The 26,035-nt window shown below is 35.7% G+C and overlaps 1 non-coding gene across 1 annotated transcript; it reads left to right on the top strand.

Moving 5' to 3' along the window:
• The first annotated feature begins 19,419 nt into the window (after positions 1-19,419).
• LOC125092486 (U6 spliceosomal RNA) lies at positions 19,420-19,524 on the top strand. The gene has a single exon (XR_007124948.1). It is a non-coding gene; the product is annotated as a U6 spliceosomal RNA (small nuclear RNA).
• Positions 19,525-26,035: the final 6,511 nt, after the last annotated feature.

Here is a 26,035-nt window from a genome sequence, read left to right as displayed (position 1 = left end):
AGCACCTCACACATGTTGGAATGGCTAAAAACAACAACACAAGGAACAACAGGTGGTGGTGAGGATGCAGAGAAAAAGGAACACTTGTGCACTGTTGGTGGGAATGCAAACTGGTGCAGAGACTGTGGGAAACAGTATGGGAAACTTTAACAAAGTTAAAGATAGAATTACCCTGTGATCCAGCAATTGTATTACTAGGTATTTACCCAATGATACAAAAACAATGATTCAAAGGGATACATGCACCCTTATGTTTATAGCAGCATTGTTTATAATAGCCAAATTATGGAAACAGCCCAAGTGTCCATCAGCTGATGAATGGATAAAGAAGATGTGGTATATATAGATACACAATGGAATATTGTTTGGCCATAATGATTAAAATCTTCCAGGCACCTGGGTGGCTCAGTGGGTCAAGCCTCTGCCTTCAGCTCAGGTCATGGTCTCAGGTTCCTGGTATTGTGGTCAGCATCGGGCTCTCTCCACAGTAGGGAGCCTGCTTCCCCCTCTCTCTCTGCCTGCCTCTCTGCCTACTTGTGATTTCTCTCTTTGTCAAATAAATAAATAAAATCTTTTTTTTTAAATAAAATCTTGCCACTTGCAATGACATGTATGGAGCTAGAGCCAGTAATGTTAAGCGAAATAAATCTGTGTGAGAAAGACAAATACCATATGATTTCACTCATATGTTGAATTCAAGAAACAAATCAAGGGAGCACAGGGAAAAAAAAAAGAGAGTGAGCTAGATCATGCCACAGACTCTTAATTACAGAAAACAAACTGATAGTTACCAGAGTGGAGATGCATGGGGGCATAGGTTAAATACATGTTGGGGATTAAGGAGTGTACTTGTGATGAACACTGGGTGATGTGTGGAATTGTTGAATCACTATATTGTACACCTGAAACAATGTAGCAGTGTATGTTATCTAACTAGAATTAAAATGAAAATTTGAGATGTGTTTAGAAGCACATTTCAGTGAACCCATCCTCTAGAATTCTCACTATGTATGTATAAAATAAGACCTAGAAATTTTTGAGCTGCTTATTTATTTTTATGACGTATACAAAATGGCAAATGATAATGCGAAAAGAAAAAAAAAAACCTGTGGCCTCAGTCTTTTATGTCCTTTATTTGAAACTGAATGTTTAGCAATTCTCAAAAAGTGTAAATCACAATATACAACGTTGTTGAAATCACCCATAGGAAGCAGGAATTTTTGTTCAAAAATTCTATCAGGAGTCTCATATTAAGAAAATGTATGCAACATCTAAAATGGATAAGGAGTTACTGTGTAGAATATAAAAAGAATTCTTGGAAATCAACAAGAAAGAGAGGAAATATAATGACAAAAGGAGTAAAGAACAGACAACTGATAGAAGGAGAAGCCTGATAGATTACAAGCACATACAGAGATGCCAACACTTATTATTAATTAGATGAATGTGAAGTAAAGCAATTAATTTAAACCAATTTATGATCAGTAAAAAAATGTATCTGTTGGATATAATCAAGTACTGTCAAAGACATGGAAAATTGTTATACTTAATAGTAGATGTGTAAGGAAGAAACAAGCCATCCTAAAGAAAAATTGGGTAAGATTTAGTGAAATTAGGAGTATGTATACCATATGTGCCACACTCTGATGTACACCATATAGAAAGTTTAAAATAAGACCTTAAGAATATATGCACACATATTGATGTCATTATTTGGGAACTGGATCTTTGGAGGCAGCTCTGGGATAATGACAAGAAGAAAATATAATTAGATATGTTAAATACATACAATGAATTACAAATCAATAATTATAGCAATGATCCTGTATGTTACAATCCATGTGTCAAAAAATATTATTGGATTTCTATTTCTGTCCTGATTAAATGAGTTCCTCCTTTCCCTTGTAAATGACTGTCTTCTTTTTCTTCCTGCTTTAAAAACTTTTTCTTTATCACTATATATTGACAATTTAATTACAAAGTGTCTTGGTGTGGATTTGCTTTTGTTTATTTTGGTGGGGGTTCACTGTGCTTCCTAGACCTGGATATCTGTTTTCTTCCCCAGAGTATGGAAGTTTTCAGCCGTTATTTTTTTTTCCCCGAATAAACTTTCTGCACCCTTTTCTCTCTCTTCTTCCTCTGGAACTCCCATGATATGAGTGTTACTACATTTGAAGGAGTCGCTGAGTTCCCTAAGTCTGTTCTCGTTTTGCATAATACTATTTTTTTCTTTCTTTTGTTCAGCTCGGTTACTTTCCATTACTCTGTCTTCCAGGTCATTAATTTGTCCCTCTGCTTCTTCCATCCTGCTGTTCATTCCATCAAGCATGTTTCTCACTTCATTTATGGGGCCCCTTAGCTCTGCTATGCTATTCCTTGTCCTTGTGTTAAGGGTCTCATCCATGTCTTCCCCTTTTCTCAAGCTCAGTGGGTGTCCATGTGATCACTACTTTAAATTCTCTCCCAGGCATGTTACTTATATCTATTTCATTTAGATCTCTGGGCATGGCCATGTCTTTTTTTTTTTTTTTATTATTATTATTTGGAATAAATTTCTCTGTCTTCTCATTTTGTCTAAGTCTCTGTGCCTGTTTCTATGTGTTAGGCAAGTCAGCTATGTCTCCTGTTCTTGATGGCAATGACCTTATGAAGAAGAGGTCCAATAGTGCCCTGCTGTGTGGTGTAACCCTGTTCCCTAGCACCTGGTGCTTCTGGGCATGTCTCCAAGGTGTGCTGTGTGTGCTCTGCTGTTTCGTCCTGGCCACTGTATCCTCAGGCCAGTCATCTGCAGAGGCTCTCTTTGCCTGTTATGGGCAGTGCTTGGTCTGTGACCTGAATGTGGAGCATTTTGACTAGGTGTGCTTTGGTCTATTTGTGAAATGAGACCTGCCACTGCCCCACCAGAACCAAGGTTCCACAAAACTCCTGGGTTGGGAGAGGTCATGTGAGCAGAGTTTTGGACAGGTCTTTTGGGGATAGAGATGCTCCTTGCTGGGACCGAGACAAGCATCACTGGGAGGGGCAGCTCCACTGGAGCATGGGGGGGGCACACTGAAAAAAGTAGCAAGTATGGGGACCTGCTTTAGGAGAGAAATGGATCATAGCCACTTTGGTGAAGCCAGTTAAGTAGTGGGTGTCGTTGCTGTGCTGGTTCCTGCAGGTGGCCCTGTGTTTCAATGCTGAATGGTGGGGGAGGGAAATGGCGCTGGCTGATTTCTTTGTTCCTGGGGGGCAAGGGTCTCTCTGTGAATGCACCCTCTGGGATGTGCTCTCAAATGAGCAAGTAATGCCCCCACTGTGTGCCTCATGCACTCTTCAGATTGCTATTTCCATGCTGTATGTCCATGCACTATTTGCATGCCTTCTCTCCAAGCACTGCCCCAATGCCCTCTGGGCTCTATCTCACCCATGCCCGCTGACCTTTAAAAAGCCAAGATTTAAGCCCCACTGGTTGTAAGAAGTCACAAAATTCAGCTCCCCTCATTTTCCAAGCCAACTGCTGTGGGATTAGTTTTCCCTGTGTGCTTCCCTATGTGCTAGTCTTTCTCTTGCCCTTTTCTGGGATCATAGTTCCCTCTCCATCAAAGCAGCCATGATTCATTTTTCTCCTGAAGTATGTTTCCACACTTCCTACCTTCTTCAATGTGGCCTCTTCTCTACCTTTAGTTGTGCAGTTTGTTCTCAGTCTTCTGGTCAAATTCTGGTTTGCCTCTTTGGTTAGGTTTATTCCTAGGTACCTCACCAGTCAGAATGGCTAAAATTAACAAGTCAAGAAATGACAGGTGCTGGCAAGGATGCGGAGAGAGGAGAACCCTCCTACACTGTTGGTGGGAATGCAAGCTGGTGCAACCACTCTGGAAAACAGTGTGGAGGTTCCTCAAAAAACTGAAAATAGAGCTACCCTATGACCCATCGATTGCACTACTGGGTATATATCCTAAAGATACAAACGTGGTGCTCTGAAAGGGCATGTGCACCCGAATGTTTATAGCAGCAATGTCCACAATAGCCAAACTATGGAAAGAACCTAGATGTCCATCAACAGATGAATGGATAAAGAAGATATTGTATATATACACAATGGAATACTATGGAGCCATCAAAAGAAATGAAATCTTGCCATTTGCGATGATGTGGATGGAACTAGAGGGTATTATGCTTAACAAAATAAGTCAATTGGAGAAAGACAACTATCATATGATCTCCCTGATATGAGGAATTGGAGATGCAATGTGGGGGGCTTGGGGGGTAGGAAAAAAAATGAAAGAAGATGTGATTGGGAGGGAGACAAACCATAAAAGACTCAATCTCAAAAAACAGACTAAGGGTTGCTGGGGGGAGGGGGGATGGGAGAGGGTGGTGGGAATATGGACATTGGGGAGGGTACGTGCTATGATGAGTGCTTTGAAATGTGTAAACCTGGTGATTCACAGACCTGTACCCCTGGGGATAAAAATACATTATATGTTTTAAGAAAATTTTTTAAAATGTGATTTTTCTTTTATTTCTTTCTGTGTGATGCAAAATTTAATTAAAATTATGTTAAGTATTTTACAACCTTTAATCAATAAGCATCATTTGTCTAAGCTTACTTTTAGGAGATTAACACTTTTTCAATTCCCATAATATTGGTGTTGTTTGTACATAGATATAATTTGTGTAAGACACATGTACACATAGTTTATACATAAAATGTCTTATAAGCATCTAAATAGAACCTTTTATTTAGCTCTAGTTTGGAAAAATTAAGAGTAGTTAAAGTCTTTCATTATGGGGTGCCTGGGTGGCTCAGTGGGTTAAAGCCTCTGCCTTCAGCTCAGGTCATAATCCCAGGGTCCTGGGATCGAGCCCCACATCGGGCTCTCTGCTCATTGGGAAGCCTGCCTCCACCTCTCTCTCTACCTGCCTCTCTGCCTACTTGTGATTTCTGTCAAATAAATAAATGAAATCTTTAAAAATAAAAAAAAGTTTTTCATTATGCTCATGTTTCCCCTTGAATTTAAGTTAAACATGAAATATTTCCTTCTCTCCAAGTCAAACCACATCTTGGGTCAATTACTACTTCTCTCACCCTGATTTTCTATGGATGGGATATAGCTTTTCCTATTTTTAACATGAAAGAAGACACTTTACCTATAATTTCAATGGTGACAAAAGGACAAAACTGGATGGAAAATGGACTTATTTACCAAGTACTGTATTTTACAGCTCTGAATATCCATACGTGCACTGTCCTAATGACTTCAATATGTTCTCTGTACCTATTCCACTACCTAAAATAACCTGACTTTTTGATTTAACTCAAGTTCTCAGTTACCCAGGTGATATACAGTACCCAATTGTTTGTATATGACTGAATTTTCAAAAATGCTGGGTCAGGAATCAGAAAATTTCTATAAAAGTTTCCTCTTGAATGCAGTGTGATAAGTAGGTAAAAAGTAGAGGTTTCATCAGCCTGATTGACTAGAATTTGGGGTCTGAGTATACCAATTAATAGTTGTGACCTTAGGCAAGAAAGTCAGTTAGCCTTTTTGAGCCTCAGTCTCTTTATGAGTAAAATTATGATAGGGATATGTGCCTCACAACTGTTGTTGTAAGAATAAAATGAACTAATATGCATATAAAATGTAAAGTAGAGCATTCTGCATATCATAAGCACTTAATCATTGTTTTACACATTGAGTGAACTAATAGTAATTTTTCATGTCATTTGCACTGTCATACATTTCAACTCAGCCCATTCCATTGAACATTAAGGACCTACAGAGCATCAGACCCTGTGCTAAAAAAAAAACAAACTCTGGTAATACAAATAGAAATCAGACATGATTGTTGTCCTCAAAGATCTCACTGTTTATAATAATATAGACACATTAATAGGCAATTCTAATACAGAAAGATACATGCAATGGTAGAGATACACTCATTGTATGGCAGTAGATAAGAAAGGGTAGTTTAAGGGAGACAAAGGAAGAATTCTGAGTGGAAGTAAAACCCCTGAACTGAGTCTTAACTATCTAAGCTCTGGAGTATGATGAGGCTAACATGACACTGTGGATTAACTGATATTAAGGGCATGCAGCCTACTGGATAAGCATACTGTTTCTGAAGCCAGGTATCTGGGCATCATATTAGTATTATCTTAGCTGTTCCTATTATAGTAACTTTAAAGCAGAAATACAACAAAAATGTAATCATTAACATTTACATATATTGGGGCTGACAAAAATAAAAGTAGTTTCCAAAATTGCCTACTATATTAGCATGTAATTATACCTAATAGTGATAGGTGACGGCAGCAATCAGGACAAAGTTGCATATAATACCTAACTCTAAGGACTAGAAAATATGTTTAAAATGTGAAATAGCCAGTGTTAAAGAAGTGAGCTTTAAAAAAAAGTATTTTCTTCTATCTATAGTCAAACTACTGATTGTAACTTCACCTTGTTGTAAAAGCCAGTCACAATCTAAGTGTATAATTGTAGTTAGACATACACTTTTTAAACCAGTGATTTTCAAATTGCCCTTGGGTTGTTTGGCAGTATTTCAGGAATACTGCAACAAGGAAGTATTTTCTGCCATCTACTGAAGTTTTGAACTTCCATTCATTGCTTTAACCAAAATTTAATGGCTTTATTTTTAAAATCTGCTTGGGAATTGATTTAAAAATAAAAAAATAATTTATGGCTTAAAGCATTTGTTATTCACTTTTTAAAACTTTGTATCATTTTATTACCCTAAACCTGCTTTTTATTGTATCATTATAATAAACTTACCAATTAACTTATGCTAACAGAAATCTGTTATTTGTAAACTATTCTTTGCTAAAGAAAAACCATGAGATGGACTTTCTATCAAGACTTACATGGAGTTAGGCAATTACTACTTTATTGAACAGAGACACTCTTCTCAAAGGCCACAGAGTAAAAAGAAATTGACTTTTTATTTTGAAGTTTCAAGCTCAGAGCTGTCTACATTTGTTTGATAATGCACAATCTTTTAAATATCCTCTATTTCTCCATTCAAAACTCTACACATGTTACAATATATCACAAAATACAGGATATAAAAAAGGTGACCTGCACAGGGCTTTAGCTATTTATTGTTGTATAACAAATTATCTCTAAAGCAGTTTAATAAGGCAAGTATTTATTATCTTATTTACTTTCTGAGAGTCAGGAATCTGGAAGCAGCATAGCTGGGTAGTTCTGGCTCAGAGTCTTTTGTGAGATTATAGTTAGAAAGTTATCTGGAGCTACTGTCATCTGAAAGCTGGAGAATATACTTCTAACAACCACATGGTTGTTGACAGGCCTCTGTTCTTTGGGAGCTTTTGGCCAAAAGCAATGATAAATTAATTACCTAATTAATTCTGCAACTCATGGACATCCTCATAGGGCTGCTCACAATATACCAAAACTCCAAAAACAATGGAGGAAGGTAGGAATAATACCAAAAGTTGGAATCAGCTCGGAAGCTAATTACCATACCATGCCTCAGAAATTGCATGTGGACTACTTGACCACAGTCAAGTAATAGTCTCAAAAAATGTCTCATATGTCTCTTTATTTTAAGGTAAATGAGTATTGAAAATTTGTAAAACCTATAATTATTTATTCTCTCTTTGAATTCTTTGGGATTGTACTCTCAAAATTATCCTTACTAACTATTTACCTTCCTATCCCTCTGATGGTAAAAAAATATTATATTGAATTTCCATTTCACCTATTTTTTAAAAAAATTTATTGTGTTATGTTAGTTGCCATAAAATACATCATTTTTTTGATGCAGTGTTCCAAGAGTCATTGTTTATGTACAACACCCTGTGTTCCATGCAATACATGCCCTCCTTAATACACACCACCAGGCTCACCCATCCCCCTAACCCCTTCTAAAACCCTCAGTTTGTTTCTCGGAGTCCACAGTCTTTCAAGGTTCATCTCCCCCTCTGATTTCCTCCCCTTCACTTTTCCTTTCCTTCTAATGTCCCCCATGTTATTCCTTATGCTCCACAAGTAACTGAAATCATATAATTGACTTTCTCTGCTTGACTTATATCACTGAGCATAATCTCCTCCAGTCCTATCCATGTTGATGCAAAAGTTGGGTACTCATGCTTTCTGATTGCTGAGTAATATTCCATTGTATGTATGGACCACATCTTCTTTATCCATTCATCTGTTGAAGGGCATCTTGGCTATTTCCACTATTTGGCTATTGTGAACATTGGGGTACATATGGCCCTTCTTTTCACTCCATCTGAATGTTTGGGGTAAATATCCAGTAGTGCAATTGCTGGGTCATAGGATAGCTCTATTTTTAATTTTTTTGAGGAATCTTCATACTGTTTTCCAAAGTGCACCAACTTGCATTCCCATCAACAGTGTAAGGGGTTTCCCCTTTCTCCACATCCACTCCAACAATTGTTGTTTCCTACCTTATTAATTTTTGCCATTCTAATTGGTGTAAGGTGTTATATCACACTGCCCAATTTCAACTGTGTTAACTGAAAAGCATTTTCTATCCTGGGAGAGTTCATGTTGACTAAGAAAAATGTGCTCAGTTATACTATCAACTTCAGTTCAAGGCTTAAAATGTTTAATGTTTTCAATTTTTATGCAATCAGAAAAACAAACAGTTAAGTGAGTGGACCAAAGTATAATACTTTCTTTAAGGGTGCATCTAAAGCCTTCTATTTCTAATTTAGTGGCACAATTGGAGAAAACTCTATTTTTTTAATTAAGATTCCACTATCTAGTTGAGTCGGCTCAGAATCTCTGTACTGATGTTATCATTAAACATTAATACACAAAACATGGCTAGATAATAAAAAAATGCACATTGTCTTCCTTGTTCTCACTGAGTTTAAGTTGAAGATGCTTCATGGTCTTAGAAAGTTCAGTTCATCAACACAACTAGAACAGTATAACCTTCAAGTGCCATTGGAACACTCTTTGATTTAAGGCTTATAATTTATAGGTTTTGAAGAGCACTGTAGCAACTATGCTGGCCTGCTGCTAAAAGCATGTGGGCAATTTATGGCAAAGAAATGATAATCAATGATAAGTTCAAATCACAACAATTAATTATTAACATTTTCTGTTGTAGATGAATATCACTGGACTTAGCATGGCTCATTTATTTACAGTACTCCCTGGCTACTCAACATGGGGTCTGTTTTATATTGTTTTGTTTTCTTAGTCCTCAAATACAAAACTCTTCTGAGGCAGGGGTTGTGGCAGATAAAATATTATTTAAATTATTCACTCCATAAAGCAATCAAATGACAAATCTAGTTTATAAGATATAGTTTATGCTGAGGAATTTGTTTAAGTTTGTTTTAAAGCATTACATTATACCATATATTCAGGTACACTACAGGTCAATGTATTTCTTATGCATACATGATGGTGTGTGAGAGCATATTCCTTTATTAAGAAGAGACGTCCCTGACACTAGACATTATAATGGGATTTACTGTATGAAATTGACAGTGTGATAAAGAAATTGATATTATGGTGAGTGCTGTGAAGTGTGTAAACCTGGCGATTCACAGACCTGTACCCCTGGGGATAAAAATATATGTTTATAAAAAATTAAAAAAAGAAATTGATATTATGAGTGTATATCTTTAAAGGAGGGTTAAACAATTCTTTTTACCCTGTTGAAAAACAGTTTAAGTATTAGTGTAGTCTATATATTTGAAGTTATGTAACCATAATGGAATTGCTGATTTAGAATCTTGTAAGGAGTCAGAGGTCATTATTGTTTTAACAGCAAGGATGACTATACCAGACAGTGGAGCAGACATATAGAAGTAAAAGGAGACTAGACAACTTATAAAAGAACCAGATACACACACACACACCCCCACATAGCTTTTTTAATATGTCAGTAAACACAGACACACACAAAAACACATATACACACAGGCTTAGCTCTTATTTTTAGAAATTACAAAATAATTAAATGTAAAGTTGAATTTTGTAGGGCATATGTATGTATGAGTATAACTCATGCATCTTCATTGGTCTGGAGAAAAGTTTCATTGAATAAAAATAAATCAACTTTAAATATTACTATTTAATTGGGGCTTTCAGACTATCATCTTCACCCTAATAGCCAGATAATACAAATCCTTAGAGATAATATAGTTCATGTTCTACCTTCTTGCTTTAGTTATAAAACAAAATCTGATGTGTGGAAAAATACAGGAGCGTTTGGCAAATTAATGGCCCAACAGAGAGCATTTAGGGCCTAATTCATAGCAGCAGGACTCCGTGCAAAATAAATCATAAATCTTTCTTTATGTAAGTCAAGAAGAGGGTGTGTAATAATTTAAGGAAATACAAAGTAGAATAAGTAGATTCATTTTGAAACATAAAAATGTTACATGAACATCTAATATCATGCATATCATGGAAAAATAAGACACTGGGGAGAATCTTTGTAAATCAGGTGGTACCTTAATAGAAACCCCATAAGAGAAGAGATATTCTGACTTTCCCCCCTGTTGAGAGGCAAAGTTAGCCAATGATTGATTCATGCACCCATGGAAGAAGATACAATAGTGTGATCTATTCTATTATCTACCTTACATTGGAGAATATTCAAGATAAAAGCTTCACCATTTTTTAAAAATGTAAGCATGCATTCTTGTACTGATTTTAGCATTATTCAGTGTTGTTTTCTAGATCTTGTGCTTTTCTCACTTCACATTCTTTTTGATCCACTCCTATGACTTTTGTTAACATTTATATGCTACTAATTCCAAAATCTATATAACCAGCTGAAATCTCTGTCCTGAACTCTATACATGCAGATCCAACTGCCTATTAAATATATACGCTTGGATGTCTCACAGGGACATCAAACCCATGTCAAGAATTAAACTCAACTCTTTGCTATCAAATCTCTTCTAATTTTCCTGGTATCAGTAAATGGCAAAATTATCTACTTAGTCACCCAAGCCAGAATCTGGGGATGATTCTTAATAAAATTTTTTCAGCTATGTTATAGGAAAGAACAACATGCTGTGAGAAGATAATAGTATTTTTTCAGCAAAAACCGTTGATTTTAGTCATATTTTTCTGCTCAGATTTATATTAAACATACAGCCAAGGAAAATACTAAATATTTTAAAATACAGCACTTGTGGTATTTGATAATCTACCTCTAAGTTTTACCTAATGATGAATGATGGCTGAATGTAATGATAGTCACTCTACACATGAATACATAGATAATCTTTGCAATTTTTATTAATTATTTGTTTCTTTGATGGAGGCTTATCTATGCTATGTTTTTGTATCTAGTAATTTCAACATATAATTGTGTTATTGTTTAATATTTATTATATTCTAAATTTTTTCATTATATAAATTATTTCCATATATATTGGAAAACTGTTTCCATGTAGATTATATCTGAATCAAGCAAAAAGTTAGAATTCTAGAAATTGAACATTTCAATTTCAAAAAAGTCAGCAGATGAGTATCCCAAAATAAAATAATGATTTTTTGAGCAGCCTAATTGAATAGTACCTGGATGCTATAGAACATTGAGCTTAGGATTTTTCCTTGATCACAATGTACAGGTAGTAAATGGGATTTTCATATTACTCGGCTAGGAAAACAAAATATATGGATATATTTGGTGTGGTGCTCATATGAGTACAGGACTCAAAAACTCAATAATTGATTTTCATTAAAAGGGATTGAAGATATTTATAATACCTGTTCGTCTACTTTAATTATTTGACATTTTCATGTTTTATTTTATAATATAGTGTAAAATATTTTAATGTTATCTCAATAATGTTTTTATCTTTAAATATAATATCACAATATCTAACATTCTGTCTTAAAATAGTTATGAATTATATTTTCATCAAGTCATAATAAACTTCTATGAAATTATATTATTATTTCCTTTAAGCCAAGTGCCTAGTTTATTATCTTGTTGGTATTCTGTAAATGAATTATTATTTAAGAAGTGTTCTGTTATAAATTAGTTTAGGAAAATGTTCTAGAATTTATTTTTCAAAATGCAAATGTTTTCACATTCTGATAAAATTCTTCAGTTGCTCTCATTGCCTTCAGAGTGAATTCCAAAAACCTTATGGTAAGGGTAACCTTATGCTGATCTGGTTACATCTCAATATTCCTTTTCCGTCACCTTCCTCCCTTTGGTGCCCCCAGTAGAACCATCCAAAAATAAATATAGTTCCCTGAAACTCTCACAAATTTATTTTTTAAAGTGTATAATTCAGTGGTTTCTCTCTCTTTTTTTTATAATGTAAACTATAGTTTGTTTGTCTTTACAATATTCACAAAGTTGGGCAACTATTACCACTATCTATTTCCAGAACAGTTAACATGCCAGAAAGAAACCTGGAACATGTCAGTAGACATTTCCCATTCTTTCCTCTATCCAGTTCCTGGAAAACACTACGTTCTGACTTCTAAATCTAATGGAAAAAATTATAAGCAAAAAACAAAAATACATTTATACTTTCTTTTTTTATTATTACCAATGTGGTTAAATTTATGGCTGCACATTTTTCATGTAGAATTGAGTTACTTTCTACTGTCTTTTCATTAATGACAGACTATGATCTCTAGGACAGGTCTGCTAGTGATGAACTCTACAATTTTTTTTAATATGGAAAGTGTTGGGCGCCTGGGTGGCTCAGTGGGTTAAGCCTCTGCCTTCGGCTTAGGTCATGATCTCAGGGTCCTGGGATCGAGCCCTGCATCAGGCTTATCTGCTCAGCAGGGAACATGCTTCCCCCACCTCTCTGCCTGCCTCTCTGCCTACTTGTGATCTCTTCTTCTGTCAAATAAAGAAATAAAATCTTAAAAAAATGGAAAGTGTTACTTTTTCTTTATTTTATAGATATAGAATTTTTAGTTGATATTTTATTTCTTTCATCACTTTGAATATGTCATCCCACTGTTTCCTGAACTCTGTTTTCTAATACTTCAACTGTTAATCTTACTGAAAATTTCTTGTAGGTGTTGAGTTGCTTCTCCATTATTGCTTTCAAAATTCTCTTTGTCCTTATTTTTGACAGTTGGTTATCATGTATCTAGGTGTGGATTTTTTTAGTTTCTCCTAATTGGAAATAATTGAGCTTTTTGGATGTGTAAATTAATATTTTTTCATGAAGTTTGGGAGTTTTCAACCATTATTTCATCAAATATTCTTCTTGCCCCCTTTTCCCTTTCCTGTACTTCTGACACTCCTATTATGCTTAAGTTGATATTCTTTTTTTTTTAAGATTTTATTTATTTATTTGACAGACAGAGATCATGAGTAGGCAGAGAGGCAGGCAGAGAGAGAGAGGAAGAAGCAGGCTCCCCGCTGAGCAGAGAGCCAGATGTGGGGCTCTATCCCAGGATCCTGGGATCATGACCTGAGCCGAAGGCAGAGGCTTTAACCCACTGAGCCACCCAGGTGCCCCTTAAGTTGATATTGTTGATAATGTTCCATAGAGCTCTGAGACTCTACTTACTTTTCTTTATTATTTTATCTTTCTATTCCTCAGACTCGATAATCTCAATTTATGCATCTTCAAGTCCATTGATTCCTCTGCCTGCTCAAACCTGTCCTTGAACCCCTCTAGTGAGATTTTCACTTATAATTTTCAATTTCAGAATTTCTATTTATCTTTACCTTTTTATTGATATTTTCTTTTTGATGAGTTATCACTCTATCACACTTTTCTTCAGTTCTTTAGATATAATTTCATTTAGTTTTTAAATATATTAAAATAGTTGAGGGGCGCCTGGGTGGCTCAGTGGGTTAAGCCGCTGCCTTCGGCTCAGGTCATGATCCCAGGTCCTGGGTTCAAGTCCCACATCGGGCTTTCTGCTCAGCAGGGAGCCTGCTTCCTCCTCTCTCTCTGCCTGCCTCTCTGCCTACTTGTGATTTCTCTCTGTCAAATAAATAAATAAAATCTTAAAAAAAAATAGTTGATGTAAAGCCTGCTTAGGAAATCCAACATTTGGGTTTTCTCAGGAACAGTTTCTATTGAATACTTTTTCTCATTATGTAATCATCATTATTTCATTTATTTGCACTCCTCATAATTACACTGGGAATTTTGTATAATATAATGTGGAACTCTGGAAATCAGACTCTCTCTCCTCTAGGAGTTTGTTGTTGCTGCTGTTTGTAACTATAGTTGTTTGATTTTATGTGGCTCTTTTGAACTAATTCTATTAAGTCCATATATTTTGTTGCATGTGGCTATGGAAAACAATACTCATTTAGCTTAGTGCTCAGCTAATAATCTGACAGAGATTTCCTTAAACAACTGGGACCAATAAGTCTCCCAGTCTCTGCTGAGGAACTCTGTGTGCATTTTGGACAATACCTTCAACAATCTGCCAGTTGACAACTCTAACTTAGCTTCCACTTGATGATTGTGCAGATCCTTAAGGCCACAGTAAGAGCTTAAAACCTTTTGAGAACTTTTGTAAGTAGGTGCACAACCCTAGTTATTTTCACAGACATAGGCATACACATTACTTTCTAGATTCACAGTGTTATGTTGGAACTTTCTAAAACTCCTATGAGCATCTCTTTCCTCACCTTCTCTTTTCAAGATGTTTGATAAGTTCATTGCTTGCCTCAAATTTTAACCACTGCCTCAGGAAATAATGAAGTTAAAACACATCCTTGAACTTGTTTTCAACAAACTCCCATGGGGAGGTTTTCAGTACTGGTTGAGTCTAAGATCAAATAAAGACAAGCTTTTTGTGTGGGGTTTTCCGCAGAAATATCAGACAGTTCAAATAACTACACGATCTATACATGAGGCTTTGACGGAGCTCTAACTTTGTTATACTCCATCGCTTGTTTATTGAGTTTTCATATCACATCTTGACTATGTTAAGCACTGTGGCAGTAGGGTATGAGGATCTATCAAAATGTTAGATGTTGTCTCTGTCCTTAAGATGTTACCAGCATAGTTCAGAACAGACAATAAATTCATACAAAATCATTGTAAAACTATATAAATCAGCTAATAAAATAAATCTTAACTATTATTGAACAATTATTATGTAGTAACACTGTTCTAAGAACTTTACATGTATTAACTCCTTTAATATCAAAATTATCATAAGAAGTAGGTGCTGTTATCTTCCTTAGAAATGAGGAAACTGAGGCATATATAGATTACATAACTAACTCATAGTCACAAAGTTAATCAATGCTAACGATTTGATTTGAATAACTGCTATACAACTCCAAATCCCATGCTCTTATGCTTAAACCACTCCTACTTTGAATTAAGCTTACAATTAAGCACAGACTCTGAAGAAAAATGGAAGTGTGTTCTGCAATGATTATCCACTTGTATGACTTTGGGCAAGTTACTTAATTTTTCTGAGCCTCAATATCCTGTTGCATAAAATGAAAACCATAAGACTAAGGAAATGCACACAATCACCTAGGAAAGCAACGTCAGACAGAATGGCAGAAATCCAAGGACTTATCTCTTGGGTATTCTCACATTTAGTATAGGAGGAAGAGCCATCATAGAAGACTGAGAATGAGTGGGAGCTGATGCGAGAGGAAAGAAAACTGCCCATTGTATTTGGCAACATGGAGGTGGTTGGTGACTTTGATAGAATTTCAATAGGAAGATGTGATGGAAGCCAGATAGGAGGGCATAGAGGAATGAATAGAAAGTGAACAAAGAATTTGAATCTCTTTTGAGAAGTCTAGTTGTGAAGCAGAGCAGAGAAAATTGGCATTGACACCTATGTGGTCATAAAAGAGTTCTTTTTATGATTTGAGATTCCAGAACATGCAGAGATAAAGAAGTTAGTGATGCATGAAAAGGGTGATAACTAAAGGAGAAACCTTGAGAATAGGAGAGGAGATGTGATCCAGAACTAAAATGTAGAAATTTGTTTTTGATACATAGAAGGACATGGAGAGACAGATCTTTGACAGGAGCAATACTTCCTCCATTGTAGCAGGACAGAAATAAGATGTGATGAGGGCAAATGTGGAAGGATGTAGGTGCAGGTGATTGTGGAAATGTAAAAGACCTCCTGACTAAAGACTCCTATTGTTTGAATAAAACATGATACAAGGTCATGAGGTGTGAGAATATTTGTAGCACTTATCTCATGACATTGTTGAAAAATGGGCTATATTAATCCACATGAAGTAGTTCAAATTGTGTCTGACTTGTAATGATTATTATTAAGAAGTTTGATATTACTCATAATTAAAAGAAATCAGAGCAGAACTTACTTTAGATATTTCCATCTCCTTAGTTTTGTGGTAATAGAGAATATATATATATATATATATATATATATATATAGAGAGAGAGAGAGAGAGAGAGAATATATATATGATATATATATGATATATGATATCATATGATATATGGTATATATGATATATATATGGTATATTCTCTCTCTATCTATCTGTATATAAATGATGTCAAATTCATCTTTAAAAAATAGCAGTAGGAAATGAGGAAATCGTTTTTTCTTCCATGCCAAAACATTTGCTCAGCTACCCCTGGAGAGAAAATGTGAATATGTAGTTTTTCTTTAAGTGCCCTTTCAATGTCTCTTTTATTTCCCTCAATTCAAAGGATGCCCATTGCCCTCAGTGTAGTTGCTCGGAAGTCAGGGCCCTATACCCTGTAACCCTAACTAGGCTCCATACATATGGTACTCATGGGAAGTCAATATATCAGCCACATCAGAATCACTTCCAGCATGGGTTAGATTACGAGTTCTCAGGTTTTACCCCTGAGAAACAGAAATGAAATATTTCACATTGGAGCCTAGGAATCTGTATATTTAACAAGATGATCAGGTGATTGTGATGTGAGTGCCACATTTGAAGACAATACTCCAGGGTATTCCAACTTCCTGAAGTATATTCTATTAAATCTCTAGTAAAATACCTTCTAGACTAATTTGATAAACTAATTTGGCTCAAAGAAGACCATGAGTATTAAGTGCTTATTTTGTTACCTCTCCCAGCTAATGTACAGAAATATTCAATGACTAAATTCAATTGAGATATTATTAGTGAAAATTTCAGTATATTTCAGTTGCTTTCAAATTGGCTTCATATAACTTTATTTAAGCAAAAGGTGTTTGTTGATTAGTTAACACAGAGGCAAACAAATAGACTCCAGACAGCAGTTTCTGCTTATGACTGTAACTCATAACCATAACTCATATCATCTTTGAAAACTCCAGACATAGACCATAGAAGTACTGAATGTTAGAATTCAAAGGACCCAAATCTAACTAGCATTCAACAAATAAATGAACAATAATCTCTATATTATTTAAACAGTGTTCCATAAACAGAAGGCAAGTGATACTTAAGATTATAGAATATATTATTATAACACTCTACATATCCAGCTTTCCTAATTATCCACTGTATGCACAAATAGGAATTTAAAGTTATAGGGACATATAGATTCATTTCACTTCTATGTTACTTAATTCAGCTAAGGAAAGCTTATTTCCAGGGTTATTTCTACCTTAGACATTTTATAATAAGAAATTTTTATTTTAATAGAAGCCTATGTGTGTCTCCAGTTTAAGATATTCTATGAAATTGCCAACTGCATAGCCAATATTTATGTGCTTTGACTCTAATATAATATTAATCTTACATTAAAAATTTAAGTTTCTGTAACTAGCTAAAGCAGCTCTCAAATATTTCTAAGTAAATTCAGAGTATAGATTTCTCTAGTCCCATCTCAAACATTCCCATTGAAATACATCTTAATGTAAATATTGCTAAATCTACAACAGAATATTCTCTAGTGAGAAGAGCCCTGTGAGGTATTGAAAATAGACAAAATGATGAACTCTATTGTTAGAAGGGAGAAACATAGGGATTTTGTATTTAGCTATACATCACAATTAAATCAAGGATAGCCATGCTTGCAAATTTTTATATCATGTATTGTAGTACAGTGGTTTTAGTGCTTTACTAATATATTTCCTACCATTTTCTTGAAAAAATTATTTGAAGAGACACATAAAAATTACATATATTATAGTTATTACAACCAAAATGGTGGGGAGCTCATTAATGTACATTCAAGTTCTAGAAATAGGGCAGTGTGTGGAATTTCTGGAAGAAGTTGAGATAAGGAAGACTCTCAAAGATTATCACTTATGTAAATGGTTGGGTGTACCTCATGAGAAGACAAATGGAAGATTATATTTTGTGAGGTTGGAATGGAAGTATAATTTCAAAATGATTTAGTAATAATTAAATTAGAGCCTTCCTAAAATATTCATAACATCTTAAAACACTGCTATTATGAGTCTTCATGAACTCCAACCTTCTTAGAGCAGCATTTCCTCTTTCTTAAAAACTGTCCCTCCAACTGGAAAAGACTGGCCTTGTTCATCTCCTGTCACTCTAGAACTTTTTCTGATGATATCCCCAAAATTGCATGATTATGGAAAGAGGCCTTCCCCCCCCCCTTATTCTTGATTAACTCTTCTGTGTTAATTCAGGCTGTCTACTAACAGCTCTCATAAATAAATAGAGATTTCAGTAAAGATACAGACTACATTTCATCCTCCCACAGATTTCTAAGCCAGTTTTTTCCTTTATCCTCACAAAGAGGATATATGGTCCAGGGGAGCCAGTATAGGCTAACAAAGGCAAACTAATTGTATAATCTGGCAGCTTTTCTAATAGAGCAGTACCAAAATCTGATATATTAAGGCCTGTGCAATACAACTTGTTAAATGCTTTAAATATTACTTTTGGTGTAACACTGATGAGAGCTAAGTTTACCTAAACTAAAAATATATTAGAAGAAATATATATATATATATATATATATATATATATATATATATTAGAAGCTGGAAAATGTTAGGTATTATTATACCCTATAAATATGTATTTGGCATTTAATATCATCTTTTTCTTTAAAGGTTAGGCTTGAGATCACACGTTTCAAGAAGTAAATAAATTGGAGACCATGTACCTTAAACCAGCATGTTCATCATATAAAGCCTGGATGTTCTGAGATAATAAGAAATAATGCTGTTCGATTGCTCTATGCACAGAGAGAAATTAATTGTCTTCCAAAGTTAACTTGAGGAAATTGGTAGTCACCTTGGAGAAATTTTTAATTAGTAATCATTAAAAGATTAGATTATTCACTCTGTGAGCTGGATAAATACTTGTTGAAGTATTTTAGAAGGAAAATCTTTCCTGTTTATTATGTGTGCTATTCCCGTGAATAATATATCTATGTATCCAATTTCAATTTACTACAAAACAAAATCATAGGGAATACATTAAAAAAGTAACGTAAAATCAAAACAAGATACTAAAATAAAATTAATAAGTTAATATAAAAATATAAAAAGAATTTGAAAATGTGCTCGCTTCGGCAAAACATATACTAAAATTGGAACGATACGGAGAAGATTAGCATGGACCCTGCACAAGGATGAAACGCAAATTCAAGAAGCATTGCATATTTTTGAGAGATTATGGACTCTGAAAAACAATCTGAGGGTTTTGAAGGGACCAGGTGGTGGGTATTAGAGAGGGCACGGATTGCATGGAGCACTGGGTGTGGAGCAAAAAACAATGAATACTGGTACGCTGAAAAAAAAAAGAATTTGAAAAGATTAAAAATAAAAAGTAATATTCTACAAAGAAACATTAATGTTCAGTAAAGATAAAATAACACACTTGTAGTATTAAAATAATAAAGTAGCAGATGAAAGATATAGGACAGAATCATAAAATAAAAATTATGAAAGTAAAAAAAAATTATGAAAGTAAATGATCAAGAAAATGAGAATAAAGTGAACAAATTAATAAAACTGAGGTTTAAAATCAGAACAAAAAAAAAGAGAGAGAGATATTAGAAGAGTCGGAAGACCTTAGGCTCACCTCATCCCTAGAATACAACAAGACGACCGACAAATCATCCTAAATACCTCAGAATTTGACCTGAAGACTGAGAACAAACTGCACAACTAAAGGTAGAGAAGAGGCCACATTGAAGAAGGTAGGAAGTGTGGAAACATACTTCAGGAGAAAAATGAATCATGGCTGCTTTGATGGAGAGGGAGCTATGATCCCAGAAAAGGGCAAGAGAAAGACTAGCACATAGGGAAGCACACAGGGAAAACTAATCCCACAGCAGTTGGCTTGGAAAGTGAGGGGAGCTGAATTTTGTGACTTCTTACAACCAGTGGGGCTTAAATCTTGGTTTTTAAAGGTCAGTGGGCATGGGTGAGATAGAGCCCAGAGGGCATTGGGGCAGTGCTTGGAGAGAAGGCATGCAAATAGTGCATGGACATACAGCATGGAAATAGCAATCTGAAGAGTGCATGAGGCACACAGTGGGGGCATTACTTGCTCATTTGAGAGCACATCCCAGAGGGTGCATTCACAGAGAGACCCTTGCCCCCCAGGAACAAAGAAATCAGCCAGCGCCATTTCCCTCCCCCACCATTCAGCATTGAAACACAGGGCCACCTGCAGGAACCAGCACAGCAACGACACCCACTACTTAACTGGCTTCACCAAAGTGGCTATGATCCATTTCTCTCCTAAAGCAGGTCCCCATACTTGCTACTTTTTTCAGTGTGCCCCCCCCCATGCTCCAGTGGAGCTGCCCCTCCCAGTGATGCTTGTCTCGGTCCCAGCAAGGAGCATCTCTATCCCCAAAAGACCTGTCCAAAACTCTGCTCACATGACCTCTCCCAACCCAGGAGTTTTGTGGAACCTTGGTTCTGGTGGGGCAGTGGCAGGTCTCATTTCACAAATAGACCAAAGCACACCTAGTCAAAATGCTCCACATTCAGGTCACAGACCAAGCACTGCCCATAACAGGCAAAGAGAGCCTCTGCAGATGACTGGCCTGAGGATACAGTGGCCAGGACGAAACAGCAGAGCACACACAGCACACCTTGGAGACATGCCCAGAAGCACCAGGTGCTAGGGAACAGGGTTACACCACACAGCAGGGCACTATTGGGCCTCTTCTTCATAAGGTCATTGCCATCAAGAACAGGAGACATAGCTGACTTGCCTAACACATAGAAACAGGCACAGAGACTTAGACAAAATGAGAAGACAGAGAAATTTATTCCAAATAATAATAATAATAAAAAAAAAAAAAACAAGACATGGCCATGCCCAGAGATCTAAATGAAATAGATATAAGTAACATGCCTGGGAGAGAATTTAAAGTAGTGATCACATGGACACCCACTGAGCTTGAGAAAAGGGGAAGACATGGATGAGACCCTTAACACAAGGACAAGGAATAGCATAGCAGAGCTAAGGGGCCCCATAAATGAAGTGAGAAACATGCTTGATGGAATGAACAGCAGGATGGAAGAAGCAGAGGGACAAATTAATGACCTGGAAGACAGAGTAATGGAAAGTAACCGAGCTGAACAAAGAAAGAAAAAAATAGTATTATGCAAAACGAGAATAGACTTAGGGAACTCAGCGGCTCCATCAAATGTAGTAACACTCATATCATGGGAGTTCCAGAGGAAGAAGAGAGAGAAAAGGGTGCAGAAAGTTTATTCGGGAAAAGAAAATAATAATAATGGCTGAAAACTTCCATACTCTGGGGAAGAAAACAGATATCCAGGTCTAGGAAGCACAGTGAACCCCCACCAAAATAAACAAAAGCAGATCCACACCAAGACACTTTGTAATTAAATTGTCAATATATAGTGATAAAGAAAAAGTTTTTAAAGCAGGAAGAAAAAGAAGACAGTCATTTACAAGGGAAAGCCCATAAAGCTAGCAGGGGATTTTTCAGCAGAAGCTTTGCAAGCCAGAAGGATGGGGCATGATATATTCAAAGTGGTGAATGAGAAAAATCTGCAGCCAAGTATACTCTATGCAACAAGTCTATCATTCAGAATAGAAGGAGAGATAAAGAGTTCCCCAGAAACAAAAACTAAAGGAGTGTGTGACCACTAAGCCAGCCCTGCAAGTAACATTAAAGGGGACACTTTGAGTGGGAAGGTGAGACCAAAAGGAACAGTATAAAGGCAGGAAACACAAAAGCAATAAAAATGAATATTTCTGTAAAAAATCAGTCAAGGAAATCACAAAAAATAAAAAGGTGTAAAATATGACCTCATATACCTAAAACGTGGGGAGGAGAGGAGTAAAGAATGGGTTCAAGCTTAAATGACCATCAACTTAACTATACACTGCTATATGCAGAAGAGGGTATATACAAACCTAATGGTAACCATACATCAGAAACCACTAATAAATATGCAAAGAAAAAAGAGAAATATGCAAAGAAAAAAAAAGAAATAAATATGCAAAGAAAAAAAATTATTATTACATAATAAATATGCAAATATCTCACTAAGGAAAATCAGCAAACTCCAAAAGAAAGACAAGAAGACATCAGAGAAAGCCTTCAGAAACAACAACAAAACAAGTAAATAAATACATATCTATCAGTAATTACTTTGAATGTGAATGGTTGAAATGCTCCAATCAAAAGACATAGAGTGTCAGAATGGATTAAAAAAAAAAAAAGATCCATCCATACTCTGCCTATAGGAGACTCATTTTAGATCTAAAGACACCTGCATATTGAAAGTGATGGGATGACTATGGACTCTGAAAAACAATCTGAGGGTTTTGAAGGGGCGGGAAGTGGGAGGTTGGGGGAACCAGGTGGTGGGTGTTGGAGAGGGCACGGATTGCATGGAGCACTGGGTGTGGTGCAAAAATAATGAATACTGTTACCCTGAAAATAAATTTTAAAAATTAAAAAAAAAAAGAAAATGAGGGGATGGAGAAACATCTATCATGCAAATGGATGTCAAAAGAAAGCCAGAGTAGCAGTACGTATATTGGACAAAATAGACTTTAAAACAAAGACTGTAACAAGAGGTGACAAAGGGTGCTACCTAATAATAAAGCAAGAAGATACAATTTTAAATATTTACTCATCCAACATAGCAGCACCCAAATACATAAAGCAGTCAGTAACAAACATAAAGGAGCTGACTGATAATAATACCATAATCGTACAGGGCTTTAACACCCCACTTATACCAATGGACTGATCATCTGAACAGAAAATCAACAAAGAAACAATGACTTTGAGTGACACATTGAACTAGATGGATTTAACAGATATATTTGGAGGATTCTATCCTAAAGCAGCAGAATACACATTCTTCTCAAGTGCACAGGAACATTCTCCAGAATAGATCACACATTAGCCCACAAAACAAGCTTTGACAAATTCAAAAGGATCAAAACCATACCATGCATCTTTTCTGACCACAATGCTATGAAACTAGAAGTCAACCACAAGAAAAAATCTGGAAAGACCAGGTGAAATCATATGCTACTAAACCATGAATAGGTCAACCAGGAAATAAGAGAAGAAATCAAAAAGTACGTGGAAACGAAAAATAAATAAATAAAAACACAATGGTCCAAAACTTTTGGGATGCAGCAAAAATGGTTCTAAGAGGGGAGTTTGTAGCAATACAGGCCTACCTCAAGAAGCAAGAAAAATCTCAAATAACAACTTAACCTTACACCTAAAGGAGCTAGCAAAAGAACAACAAAAGGCAGCTAGAGCCAGCAGAAGGAGGGAAGCAATAAAGATTAGAGCAGAAATAAATGATATAGAAACTAAAAACAATAGGACAGATCAATGAAGCCAGGAGCAACTTCCTTGAAAAAAAATTAATAAAATTGATAAACCTCTAGTCAGACTTATCAAAAAGAAAAGAGAAAGAACCCAAGTAAATAAAACCACAAATGAGAGAGGAGAAATAACAACCAATACCAGAAAAATACAATTTTAAGAGAATATTATGAAAAACTATATGCCAACAAATTGGACAACCTAGAATAAATGGATTAATTCCTAGAAATATATAAACCACTGAAACCAAAACAGGAAGAAAGAGAAAACTTGACCAGACCCATAACCAGCAAAGAAATTGAACCAGTAATAAAAAAACCTCCCCGATGAACAGAAGTCCAGGACAAAATAACTTCACAGGGAAATTCTACCAAACGTTTAAAGAAGAGTTAATACCTATTTCTATTCTAAAAAGAATAGAAAAAGAAGGAAAACTTCCAAATTCATTCTATGAGGCTGGCATTATTGTGATAACAAAACCAAATAAAGACACCACTAAAAAAGGGAACTACAGGCCAATATCCCTGATGAACATATATGCAAAAATCATCAACAAGATACTAGCAACGGAATTCGATAATACATTTTTAAAAATCACTCAGCACAATCAAGTGGGATTCATTCCTGGGTTGCAAGCCTGGTCCAGTATTCACGAATCCATCAACAAGATACATCACATCCATAAGAGAAAGGATAAGAGCCATATGATCATTTTAATAGATGCAGAAAAAGCATTTGACAAAGTACAACATCCATTCATGATAAAAACCCTCAACAAAGCATGTTTAGAGGAAACTTATCTCAACGTAATAAAGGCCATCTATAAAAATAAACAAACAAACAAACAAAAACCCACAGCTAACATCAGCCTCAATGGGGAAAAACTGAGAGCTTTCTCCCTGAGTCAGAAACAAGACAAAGATGTCCACACTCACCACTTCTATTCAACATAGAACTGGAGGCCCTAGTCATAGCAATCAGGCAACCAAGAGAAATAGAAATCATCCAGATTGGTAAGGAAGAAGTCAAACTTTCTCTATTTGCAGATGACATGATGCTATATGTAGAAAACCTAAAAGAGTTTGCACAAAAAAAACTTCTAGAACTGATAAATGAATTCGGTAAAGTTGCAGAATACCAAATCAACATACAGAAATCTGTGGCATTTCTATACACCAATAATAAAACAGTAGAAAGAGAAATTAAGAAATTGATCCCATTTACAATTGTACCAAAAACAATAAGATACTGAAGAATAAACTTAACCAGAGGTGAAAGAATTGTGATCTGAAAACTATAAAATATTTACTAAAGAAATCCAAGACAACACAAAGAAATGGAAAGACGTTCATGCCATGCTCATGGATTAGAAGAACAAATATTGTTAGAATGTCTAAACCACCCAAAACTATCTACACATTTAATGCAATCCCTATCAAAACACCAACAACATTTTTCACAGAACTAGAACAAACAGTCCCAATATTTGTATGGAACCATAAAAGACCCCAAATAGCCAAAGCAATCTTGAAAAAGAAGAGCAAGGCTAGAGGCAACCCAATTCTGGACTTCAAGTTATATTACAAAGCTTTAGTGATCCAGACAGTATGGCACTGCCATAACACTAGACACATAGAGGGATACTTGGGTGGCTCAGCTGGTTGAGTGTCTGCCTTCAGCTCAAGTCATGACCCCAGTGTCCCGGGATCAAGCCCTGTGTTGGGCTCCCCACTCAGTGGGGAGTCTTCTTCTCCCTCTCAGCTTTGCTCAAGCTCTCTCTGTCTCTCTGTCTCTGCCTCTCTCTCAAATAAATAAATAAATAAAATCTTCTTTAAAAATAGACACATAAGCCAATGGAACAGATTAGAAAGCCCAGAAATAAACCCACAACTATATGGTCAGTTAATTTTTGATAAAGCAGGAAAGACTATTCAATGGGAGAAAGACAGCCTCTTCAACAAATGGTACTAGGAAAACTGGACAGCCTCATGTGAAAGAAAGAAAATGGGCCACCTTCTTATACCATACACAAAGATAACTTCAGAATAGACTAAAGACCTTAATGTGAGACCTAAAACCATCAAAATCCTAGAAGAAGACACAGGCAGTAACTTCTTTGACATAGGCTGTAGCAACTTCTTACTAGATATGTCTCATGAAGCAAGGGAAACAAAGGCAAAAATAAAGTATTGAGACTACATCAAAATAGAAACCTTGTGTAGAATGAAAAAAAAAAACAAACAATCAACAAATCTAAAAGGCAACCTATGGAATGGGAGAAGATACTTGCAAATGGCATATCTGATAAAGGGTTAGGATCCAAAATGC

This window comes from Lutra lutra, chromosome X (assembly GCF_902655055.1).
Source record: "Lutra lutra chromosome X, mLutLut1.2, whole genome shotgun sequence".
Taxonomy (NCBI): domain Eukaryota; kingdom Metazoa; phylum Chordata; class Mammalia; order Carnivora; family Mustelidae; genus Lutra; species Lutra lutra.
Note: the sequence above shows the minus strand (reverse complement) of the source record. Positions and strands in the feature narration are given on the sequence as shown.